Source organism: Lissotriton helveticus, chromosome 3_1, assembly GCF_964261635.1.
Source record: "Lissotriton helveticus chromosome 3_1, aLisHel1.1, whole genome shotgun sequence".
Lineage (NCBI taxonomy): Eukaryota > Metazoa > Chordata > Amphibia > Caudata > Salamandridae > Lissotriton > Lissotriton helveticus.
Genome location: NC_136061.1, coordinates 1771646958 through 1771656243, shown reverse-complemented (window position 1 = coordinate 1771656243; position 9286 = coordinate 1771646958). Strand labels below are relative to the sequence as shown.

The window sequence follows — 9286 nt, the reverse complement described above, 5'->3', positions numbered from 1 at the left end:
TGGAAGGGCGGGAGTCTTATTCTTTGTGTTTTGCTGCAGAGGAGAGAGCAGATCCAGTCCAAGGCAGTTCCCTGTTATTATTATTATATTTAAATTTGTAAAGCGCTCAGCTACCCGTAGGTTTCCCGGCGCTAAAATCAACAAAAGGAGAGGGAAGGACAGAGGGGAGGAAGCTTACATGTTGAATAGCCAATTTTTAACTTGTTTGCGAAATCTAAGATAGTTGGGTTCTTTTCGTGACCGAAGGGGGAGAGAGTTCCAAAGTGAAGGGGCTAGCCAGGCAAAGGAACGACCTCTCATTCTGGCTTTTCTGATTCTAGGCACTGAAAAAAGGTGTTGGTTGGATGAGCGCAAAGTGCGGGGGGGACGGTGGTGATGTACCAAAGATGTAAGATATGGTGGGGCTGAACCATTGTTTATTTTGTGCATAATGCAGAGTGCTTTGAATTTCGAGCGATTTTCAATGCGAAGCCAGTGAAGTGTGCGGAGGGAGTTAGAGGTGGGTGCGGTATTGGGTAGTTTGCAGAGCAGTCGTGCTGCCATATTCTGAACAGTTTGAAGTTTGCGGGTTACCTCTTTGCTGGCGCCCAGGAGAAGGATGTTACTGTAGTCCAGTCTAGAAGTAATTAGAGCCTGGACAACAGTTTTCTGGGTATCAACAGGCAGCATCCAGATGATCTTACGCAGCCATTTGATGATTGTGATGCAGATGGAAGACGTTTTGATCACATGGCTTTTCATGGATAGCTGATCGTCAAAGATCACTCCTAAGTTACGAGCTGATTTAGAGGGAGTGGGTGGAGTGCCCATTTGGGCGGGCCAGTGTTGGGGTCCCCAAAGAGTGGTATTATGTCCAAACAGAAGAAGTTCTGTTTTTCACCCATTCAGTTGGAGTTTGTTGTCCAACATCCAGGCTGCGATACTGCTCAGGCCTGAACAGAGGACGGATGAGGGGGCATGAGAGTCTGAGGAAAGGGAGTAGATGATCTGGGTGTCATCTGCGTAGGAGTAAATTGTGAGCCCAGCTTGATCCGCAATGGACGCCAGAGATCTGACGTATAAGTTGAAGAGCAAGGGGCTCAGGATGGAACCCTGTGGTACTCCATACGCAGATGTAAAGGTTTGGGAAACAGATGAGGAAGAGAAAACTTGGAAGGTGCGGTTGGATAGGAAGCTAACAAGCCAGTTGAGAGCTGAGCCGGTTATGCCCGATGATCGGAGGGCATTAACCAGGATGGGATGGGAAACCGTGTCGAATGCGGCACTCAAATCCAGCAGGATGAGTGCCTCGGTTTCCCCCCTGTCGACGCGGAAACAGATGTTTTCCGAGACTCCCAGCAAGGTGGATTCCGTTGAGAAGCCGGCTCTAAAGCCTGACTGTGATGGATGTAAGATTCCTCTTAACTCAACATGGGTGGAAAGTTGAGAGTTAATGTGCTTTTCTAAAATTTTAGAAAATACTGGGATAAGCGAGATGGGGCGAAAGTTAGCTAAAATGTTGGGATCAGCATTTGTCTTTTTTAGTAGAGGCATTATCATCGCATGTTTCCATGCGGAGGGTACCGTAGCTTCTCTTAGGGAGGAGTTTAGAAGCTCCATGATGAGTTCTAGGGAGGCGTTGTCCAGCTTTTTTAGAATTTGGGGGGGAATGGGGTCTAGTGGGGAACCGGATTTAATTTTACTGATGATATCAGAGAGGGTCTCGATATTGAGTGGATCCCATGTGTCGATCAGCTGAGCGATCGGAGGACAGGTACCAGATATAAGCCTAGAGTCACAGGAAGGCGTGGGTGGAGAGGAGGGGGTCGGCAAGGAGTGACTGGGGCTGTTGTCATCTGGTATCTCTTGCTTGAGGGATGAGGTTGGAGCCGGTGAGTTGGGTAAAATAGAAAGGCGGGATGAAATTCCAAAATTGGAGTAGATGGTGTAAATTTTGGCGATGAAAAATTCAGCCAATGAATTGCATTGAGATGTATTAAGACAGGGAGCTTTGGGCTGGCATAGTGCTCCCGAGAGTTTTTGCACTACCTTGAAGAGTGTCTTTGGGTGATTTTTTGCTTCAAGGATAGTGTGGTTAACATGTTCAGCTTTGGCAGCTTTACATAGGGAGTGGTATTTTTTTAAAGCGACTTTATAGCTTTGTTTAGAACATGAGTCATATTTTAAGCGCCATTTGCGCTCCAGATTTTTGCAAATGTTTTTTTCTTTTTTTAAGGCTTCAGTGAACCAGGGTGCAGGTGAATGATGATAATTGTGCGATTGCATACGCAAAGGTAGGCATGCATCGGCAGCCTGTGTAAGCCAGATGTTTATAGCGGCAGACGTTGCAGTGCTAGTGTCTTCCATGAGAGGTCTAGTATTTTCGAGACAGGTGTTAAATTTGTTTAAGTCCAATTTATTCCAGTTTCTGGATAACTTGGGTTCTGCGGGGTTGGAGGAGTTGTTAAGTTGCTGACCTAGTTTGATAGTGAATGTCACCATGTAATGGTCAGACCATAGGATAGATGAAGGAGTCTTACAGTCAATGGCCTCCAGGTTAGAGAGGATGGGGTCCAGAAGGTTCCCTGCTTTGTGCGTGGGGCCAGAGTTGTGTAAAGAAATGTTTAAAGCAGCCAAATCCTGTAAGAGGTTGCTGCTGATAGTACATGAGGGGTCATTCAGGTGCAGATTGAGGTCACCGATAATGGAAAAATTTGTTGAGGTCTGAATTAGTGGTGCTATATATTCGGGAAGGGAGGCTGCCCAGGGATTCGCCGGGCCCGGGGGGCGGTAGATCAGTAGCCCAGAGAAGGTAAAGTTGGGAGAGAGCGAGAGCTTAAACAGACCGGCCTCACAGTTAGGCATTGCAGAGTCTTCCCATTTGCAGGAGTGTAGTCTGTTATAGATTATGGCTATACCTCCACCTTCTTTCTTTGGTCTATTTTTCCCCACATAGGTGTAGTTGTCGGGGAGAGCGGCCGCAATATCTGGGCCAGAGTGATCTTTTACCCATGTCTCTGTGAGAAAGAGGGCTGCGGGTTTCTCCGAGACAAGCAGATCGAAAATTTCTCTTCTATGTTTGCCTAGTGATCTGCAGTTAAGGCTGATCAGCATCCTGGTTTGGGTCTGGTCCGCAACCGTAGGTTTGGGACATACGGGAGGGAAGTTTGAGGTGGCTATGTTGATTGTAGAAGGGAGGGAGGTGAGGGAGGTAAGGGGAAGCAGGCAAGTCTGGCAGGTACATGGGGCCCAGTGAGGGTTCAGGATAGTGCAGTGGGCATGCTGAGATGGCATGAGTCTAAGCAGGACTTCCCTAGAGTAGATGTAAGATGGTCCTGACGGGAGAGGGCCAGGGGGTATAGTCCCAAGTCCCGACCCGTCGCGGACGGGCGCAGACGGGCGCAGACGGGCTTGCCTTAGGCGCGCCCGCTGCGCTCGTCCGCTGCGCTTCCTAGGGTTGCACATTTATATATGTGTGCCAGAAGAGAGATGAGGGGGGCGTGGCCTCAAGTGGGCGTGGCTAGCGGCCTCGCCGCTGATGGCGGCGGCAGGAAATTGCGGCGAGAATTAGCGGTGGACACAGGTCCAAACAACAAACTACAGGTATTTTTAAAATCAATACACAGTTTTAGTTAAAATAGCAGTTTCACAAGAGCGTCCTCCCGGCTTTCCGCCTCAGGAGTAGTGATTTTGCCTAGCGCTCGCAGTCAGCGCTGATAAAGCTTGTGGGCGGGGGGCGTGGCCTCAAGTGGGCGTGGCTAGCGGCCTCGCCGCTGATGGCGGTGGCAGGAAATTGCGGCGAGAATTAGCGGTGGACACAGGTCCAAACAACAAACTACAGGTATTTTTAAAATCAATACACAGTTTTAGTAAAATAGCAGTTTCACAAGAGCGTCCTCCCGGCTTTCCGCCTCAGGAGTAGTGATTTTACCTAGCGCTCGCAGTCAGCGCTGATAAAGCTTGTGGGCGGGGGGCGTGGCCTCAAGTGGGCGTGGCTAGCGGCCTCGCCGCTGATGGCGGCGGCAGGAAATTGCGGCGAGAATTAGCGGTGGACACAGGTCCAAACAACAAACTACAGGTATTTTTAAAATCAATACACAGTTTTAGTTAAAATAGCAGTTTCACAAGAGTGTCCTCCCGGCTTTCCGCCTCAGGAGTAGGGATTTTGCCTAGCGCTCGCAGTCAGCGCTGATAAAGCTTGTGGGCGGGGGGCGTGGCCTCAAGTGGGCCTGGCTAGCGGCCTCGCCGCTGATGGCGGTGGCAGGAAATTGCGGCGAGAATTAGCGGTGGACACAGGTCCAAACAACAAACTACAGGTATTTTTAAAATCGATACACAGTTTTAGTAAAATAGCAGTTTCACAAGAGCGTCCTCCCGGCTTTCCGCCTCAGGAGTAGTGATTTTACCTAGCGCTCGCAGTCAGCGCTGATAAAGCTTGTGGGCGGGGGGCGTGGCCTCAAGTGGGCGTGGCTAGCGGCCTCGCCGCGGCAGGAAATTGCGGCGAGAATTAGCGGTGGACACAGGTCCAAACAACAAACTACAGGTATTTTTAAAATCAATACACAGTTTTAGTTAAATTAGCAGTTTCACAAGAGCGTCCTCCCGGCTTTCCGCCTCAGGAGTAGTGATTTTGCCTAGCGCTCGCAGTCAGCGCTGATAAAGCTTGTGGACCGCCGGCGTGGCCTCAAGTGGGCCTGGCTAGCGGCCTCGCCGCTGATGGCGGTGGCAGGAAATTGCGGCGAGAATTAGCGGTGGACACAGGTCCAAACAACAAGCTACAGGTATTTTTAAAATCAATACACAGTTTTAATAAATAGCAGTTTCACAAGAGCGTCCTCCCGGCTTTCCGCCTCGGGAGTAGTGATTTAGTATGCCGGCATTGTGGAGTCTGGCAGCTAGCGTGCGGTGGAAGACTGTCGAAGGCTGCTGAGACGTCTAGTAGAATGAGGAATGCAGTGTGGCCTTGATCGAGGAGGGTGCGGCTGTCGTACGTTGCTGCTAAGAGGGCGATCTTGGTGCTGTTGCTGCGGAATCCGGATTGAAATGAGTTGAGGATGATGTTGTATTCTATCAAGTGTGTTAGCTGGGTGTTGACGATTTTCTCGATGACTTTTGCGGCGAAGGACAAGAGAGAGAAGGGCCTGTAGTTCTTGAGCTACGTCGGGTCTGCGGAGCGCTTCTTGAGGAGAGGTTTGACTTCGGTGCATTTCCAGTAGTCAAAGAACGTGCTTGTTTTGAGGGCGCAGTTGATTGTCCGTTTTAGTGTTGGTGCAATGGCGGAGGCGGCCATGTGGAAGTTATGCAGCGGGTATGGGTCAGTGGGTGCTCTGGAGTGGATGCTCTTCATAGGCTTTGCAGTGTCAACTATGGTGACAGGGGTCCAGGTTCGAAGGTTCGGCTGGGTGGCGTTGTTAATGGATGGGGTTGGGTTGGATCCTTGGTCTTGGTCGTCGAAGTTGTCTTAGAGTGTCCTAATCTTGTGATGGAAGAAGGAGCTGAGTTTGCAGAGGTCCTGGAAGGGAGGTACGTCTGTGGTTTCATTTTGGAGTCTGGTGAATTCTTGTTTGATGGTGAAGAGTTCCATGGTGTTGTGGGATTTGGAGAGGATTCTGTCCTGAATTAAGTTTCTCTTTGTAGATCTGATGAGTCATTGGGCCTACTCCACATTGCAGAGGTGTATGCCCGATGTTTTCAGCAAACATTCGACAGAGCTAGAACAAGAAGCCGAAGACACTTAGGCTCAGACTAGGCCAGTGGACATCTTCATACTGCTGGCTGCTAGTGGTGACAGCTCTGATTCTGAGCCTGATCAATCCACGCAAGGGGACGTGAGTACATCAGTCAAAGTTTCCTATAACCCAACAAAAACTGTTAAGACGCCTTCTGGAACCCCACTGCCCTCCGGTAGGGTGACCATACGTCCTGGTTTTCCCTGGACAGTCCCGGTTTTCCCTGGACAGTCCCGGTTTTCCCTGGACAGTCCCGGTTTTCCCTGGACAGTCCCGGTTTTCCCTGGACAGTCCCAGTATCCCGACACAATTCTTCATTGTGAATAAATGTCTCGGTTTTTCGGGCTAAGGTCCGGTAATTGCAACTGTAAGGAAAACCAAAAGTATGCTCTCCTTACATGGGTGACTCAGAAGACTGAAAAAAATAAAGCAATGTATTCTGTTTCCATCAGGCAGAACAGGAGGAGTTGGCTTCATGTTCCCAGCAGTGGGGAGACAGGGTGGAGAGAAGGGTAGGGGGCATAGGGTGGAGGTCCTACCATCCTGCCATGGATATAGTTAAATAAACGTGTGTGTGTGTGTGTAAGTAAGTGTGTGTGTGTGTAAGTGTGTGTGTGTGTGTAAGTTTGTGTGTATATATATATATGTAAGTGTGTGTGTATATATATATATGTAAGTGTGTGAGTGTGTGTGTAAGTGTGTGTGTAAGTGTGTGTAAGTAAGGCGCGCATATACGTTTGCAAGTCTACCTTATGTATAAAGCCACATATTTACAAGGCTAAGCAAAAACCGGGACAGGCTAGATATAGAAGTAAGACTAAAGGTTTTAGTCCTACTTTTATTTCTGGCGTTCCCCGGTTTTTGGTTCTCAAAATCTGGTCACCCTACCTCGGGCCATGGTGGTTTCTGAAAACAGGCTCATGAACACACCCTGCCTGCAAAACACTTGGCAAATGTCGAAGTTTATAGCCCTAAAAATCTCCTTGGTGCCGGTACCAAAATGACCGGCCTCACCGCCTTCGAAACAACACAAGGTGTCGTAGCCGAAGCAGCCAACATTGGATCCAAAGCAACCTTCAGCACTGAAACACACAAGAGAAGCCATCGGGATGAAACGCCATTAACCAAAGCTGACGTCGGGGTCGAAGTTCAACGTCCAAAACACCTTAGACATCGAAACAACCAAAATAAGGGTCAGACCGTAAAATAAGGCATGTTCAACCAATTCTTGAGAAACGTCAAGATAAACTGGACAAGTGACAAAAAACCTTGATTATTCACCCGTAAACTGGAAAAGTATTGTCAAAATCGCCCCTACCTTTATCTCTCACCCTTCCTAAATGGAAGAAGGCTTTCAAAGGGGAGATCAAGAGACCCAAGCCCCCCCAAAAAAAGAGAAGGGACTGAGGCACTAGCCCTATATTTTTCCCTCCACCTCCTCCTAAGCCTCAATCTCCTCCATCTACACTGTCAATAATGCAACCACTGGTAATATCGCCAGTGCTTCCGCAGTCCCCAGCGCATCTGCCATCCGAGCAGGCACACACATCACCTGCACAGTCATGAACAGGTTACATTGAAACTGTGGTGGGGGTACCATGCAACACACCATATTTTCCCGACCCCCAAGGGGACTCAGACAATACTCAAGACGCCTTCTGGAACCCCACTGCCCTCGGGTAGGGTGACCATACATCCCGTTTTTTGGTGGACTGTCCCGGTGTCCCGACACAATTCTTCATTTTGAATAAATGTCCCGGTTGTCCGGGCAAAGGTCAGGTAATTGCAACTGTAAGAAAAACCGAAGGTGTATGCTCTCTTTACATAGGCAACTCAGAAGACTGAAAAAAATCAAGTAATTTATTCTGTTTCCATCAGGCAGAAGAGGAGGAGTTGGCTTCATGTTCCCAGCAGTGGGTAGACCGTGTGGAGAGAAGGGTAGGGGGCATAGGGTGGAGGTCCTACCATCCTGCCATAGATAATATCAAATAAACATAGCCTTGTAAATGTATGTATGTGTATATGTATATATATATATATATATATTTATATATATTTATATTACCTACTGGCGGTCGCCAGTAGGTATATATAGTTAGGATTTTTTCTCTATGGGATTTTTGAAAATTCTATGTCTAATAACTTTGGCGTTTGTGGACGGAATTGGCTGAAATTTTCAGGAAAATGGCACATTTTGTTTCTGAGCAGCCCTTGAAAATTTGGGGGGGGTTCGTCAAGGGGGGGCTGAGAAAAAAGGGGGGTCCCAAAACGTGTTTTTAACATTGAGTTTTCCATAGGGCGGTTGGCCTCACTTTTAGCCCGAACGGCTGAATGGATTTGCACGAAACTTGGCAAAATTGTAGGGACTGGTAGCCCGATGTGCCTTTTGTAGGTCTCAATATATGTGCTCCAGTGGATTTTGAGAAATTAACGTTTAAAAAAAGATATATATCTGTAACAGCGGACCTGGCAGCGTCCCAGGACGCGTACTTTACGCGCAACGGAGCTTTGTGAAGCGAAGCTGATTGGTTCTCCGGCGTCTGTCAACATTCCAAAAAGTCCGTAGCGGCCGCCATCTTGTCTCTCGGTAGGATCGAGAGACAAGAGGAGGTCAAAACAAAGGGGGAAATAACTATAAGGGGGCATAGTAGATCCTCGCTGACCCCCTAGGTTTGATGTGGAGGTTTTAAAAGGGCCCCGCGGGGCAAAAAAAAATAATAATAATAATAATCGAACGGCTGAATGGATTTGCACGAAACTTGGCAAAATATTAGGGACTGGTAGCCCGATGTGCCTTTGCTAGGTCTCAATATATGTGCTCCAGTGGATTTTGAGAAATTAACGTTTAAAAAAAGATATATATCTGTAACAGCGCTCCGCTTCGCGTAACGGAGGTTTGCGAAGCTGATTGGTCATTCTGTCACTGGGGTATAGTTGGGCTACATCTGGCTGATATTTGGGCTACATTTGTTTTTTTGTGTGTCTGGCGGCCATCTTTGGGCTACATTGGGCTTCATTGGGCTACATTGGGCTACATTTGGGCTCCAACATATATATAGGCCAATGTAGCCCAATATATATTTTTCAAAGTTAATTTTCGTAAAAACCACTGGAGCATATATCTTGAGACATAGCAAAGGCACATCGGGCTACCAGTCCCTACAATTTTGCCAAGTTTCGTGGAAATCCATTCAGCCGTTCGAGCTAAAAGTGAGTCCAACCGCCCTATGGAAATGAAGGAAATGAATGGGTAATTTGTAATTAGCAAATAGCTAATCGCAAACTAGGAATGGTAAAGAATCGCTATTTATTCCTTAAAGTTCGCTATTTAGGAAATGCAAAAAACTTTGATGATACATATGGCGGTTCATCTCTAACAAGATAAGAAGCATAGGGATACATTTATGATGACTGGCGCATCACCAGGGATGTGTTAGTCATTCTGTGCCGCTGTTCCGTCACCTATGGTGTGCTGCATTTACAATGCGGAGCATCATGGGGCAAAAACAGCACAGATGCGTGATGTATCTGTGCCGTAAAGGTGGCGCATTGCTGGAGTTGTATCGCAAGTGTGATGA

The 9286-nt window shown here is 47.9% G+C and overlaps 1 pseudogene; it reads left to right on the top strand.

The window, feature by feature from the left end:
* The first annotated feature begins 1036 nt into the window (after window positions 1–1036).
* LOC144824313 (histone-lysine N-methyltransferase NSD3-like) overlaps window positions 1037–9286 on the top strand; it is a 29164-nt pseudogene continuing 20914 nt past the window's right edge.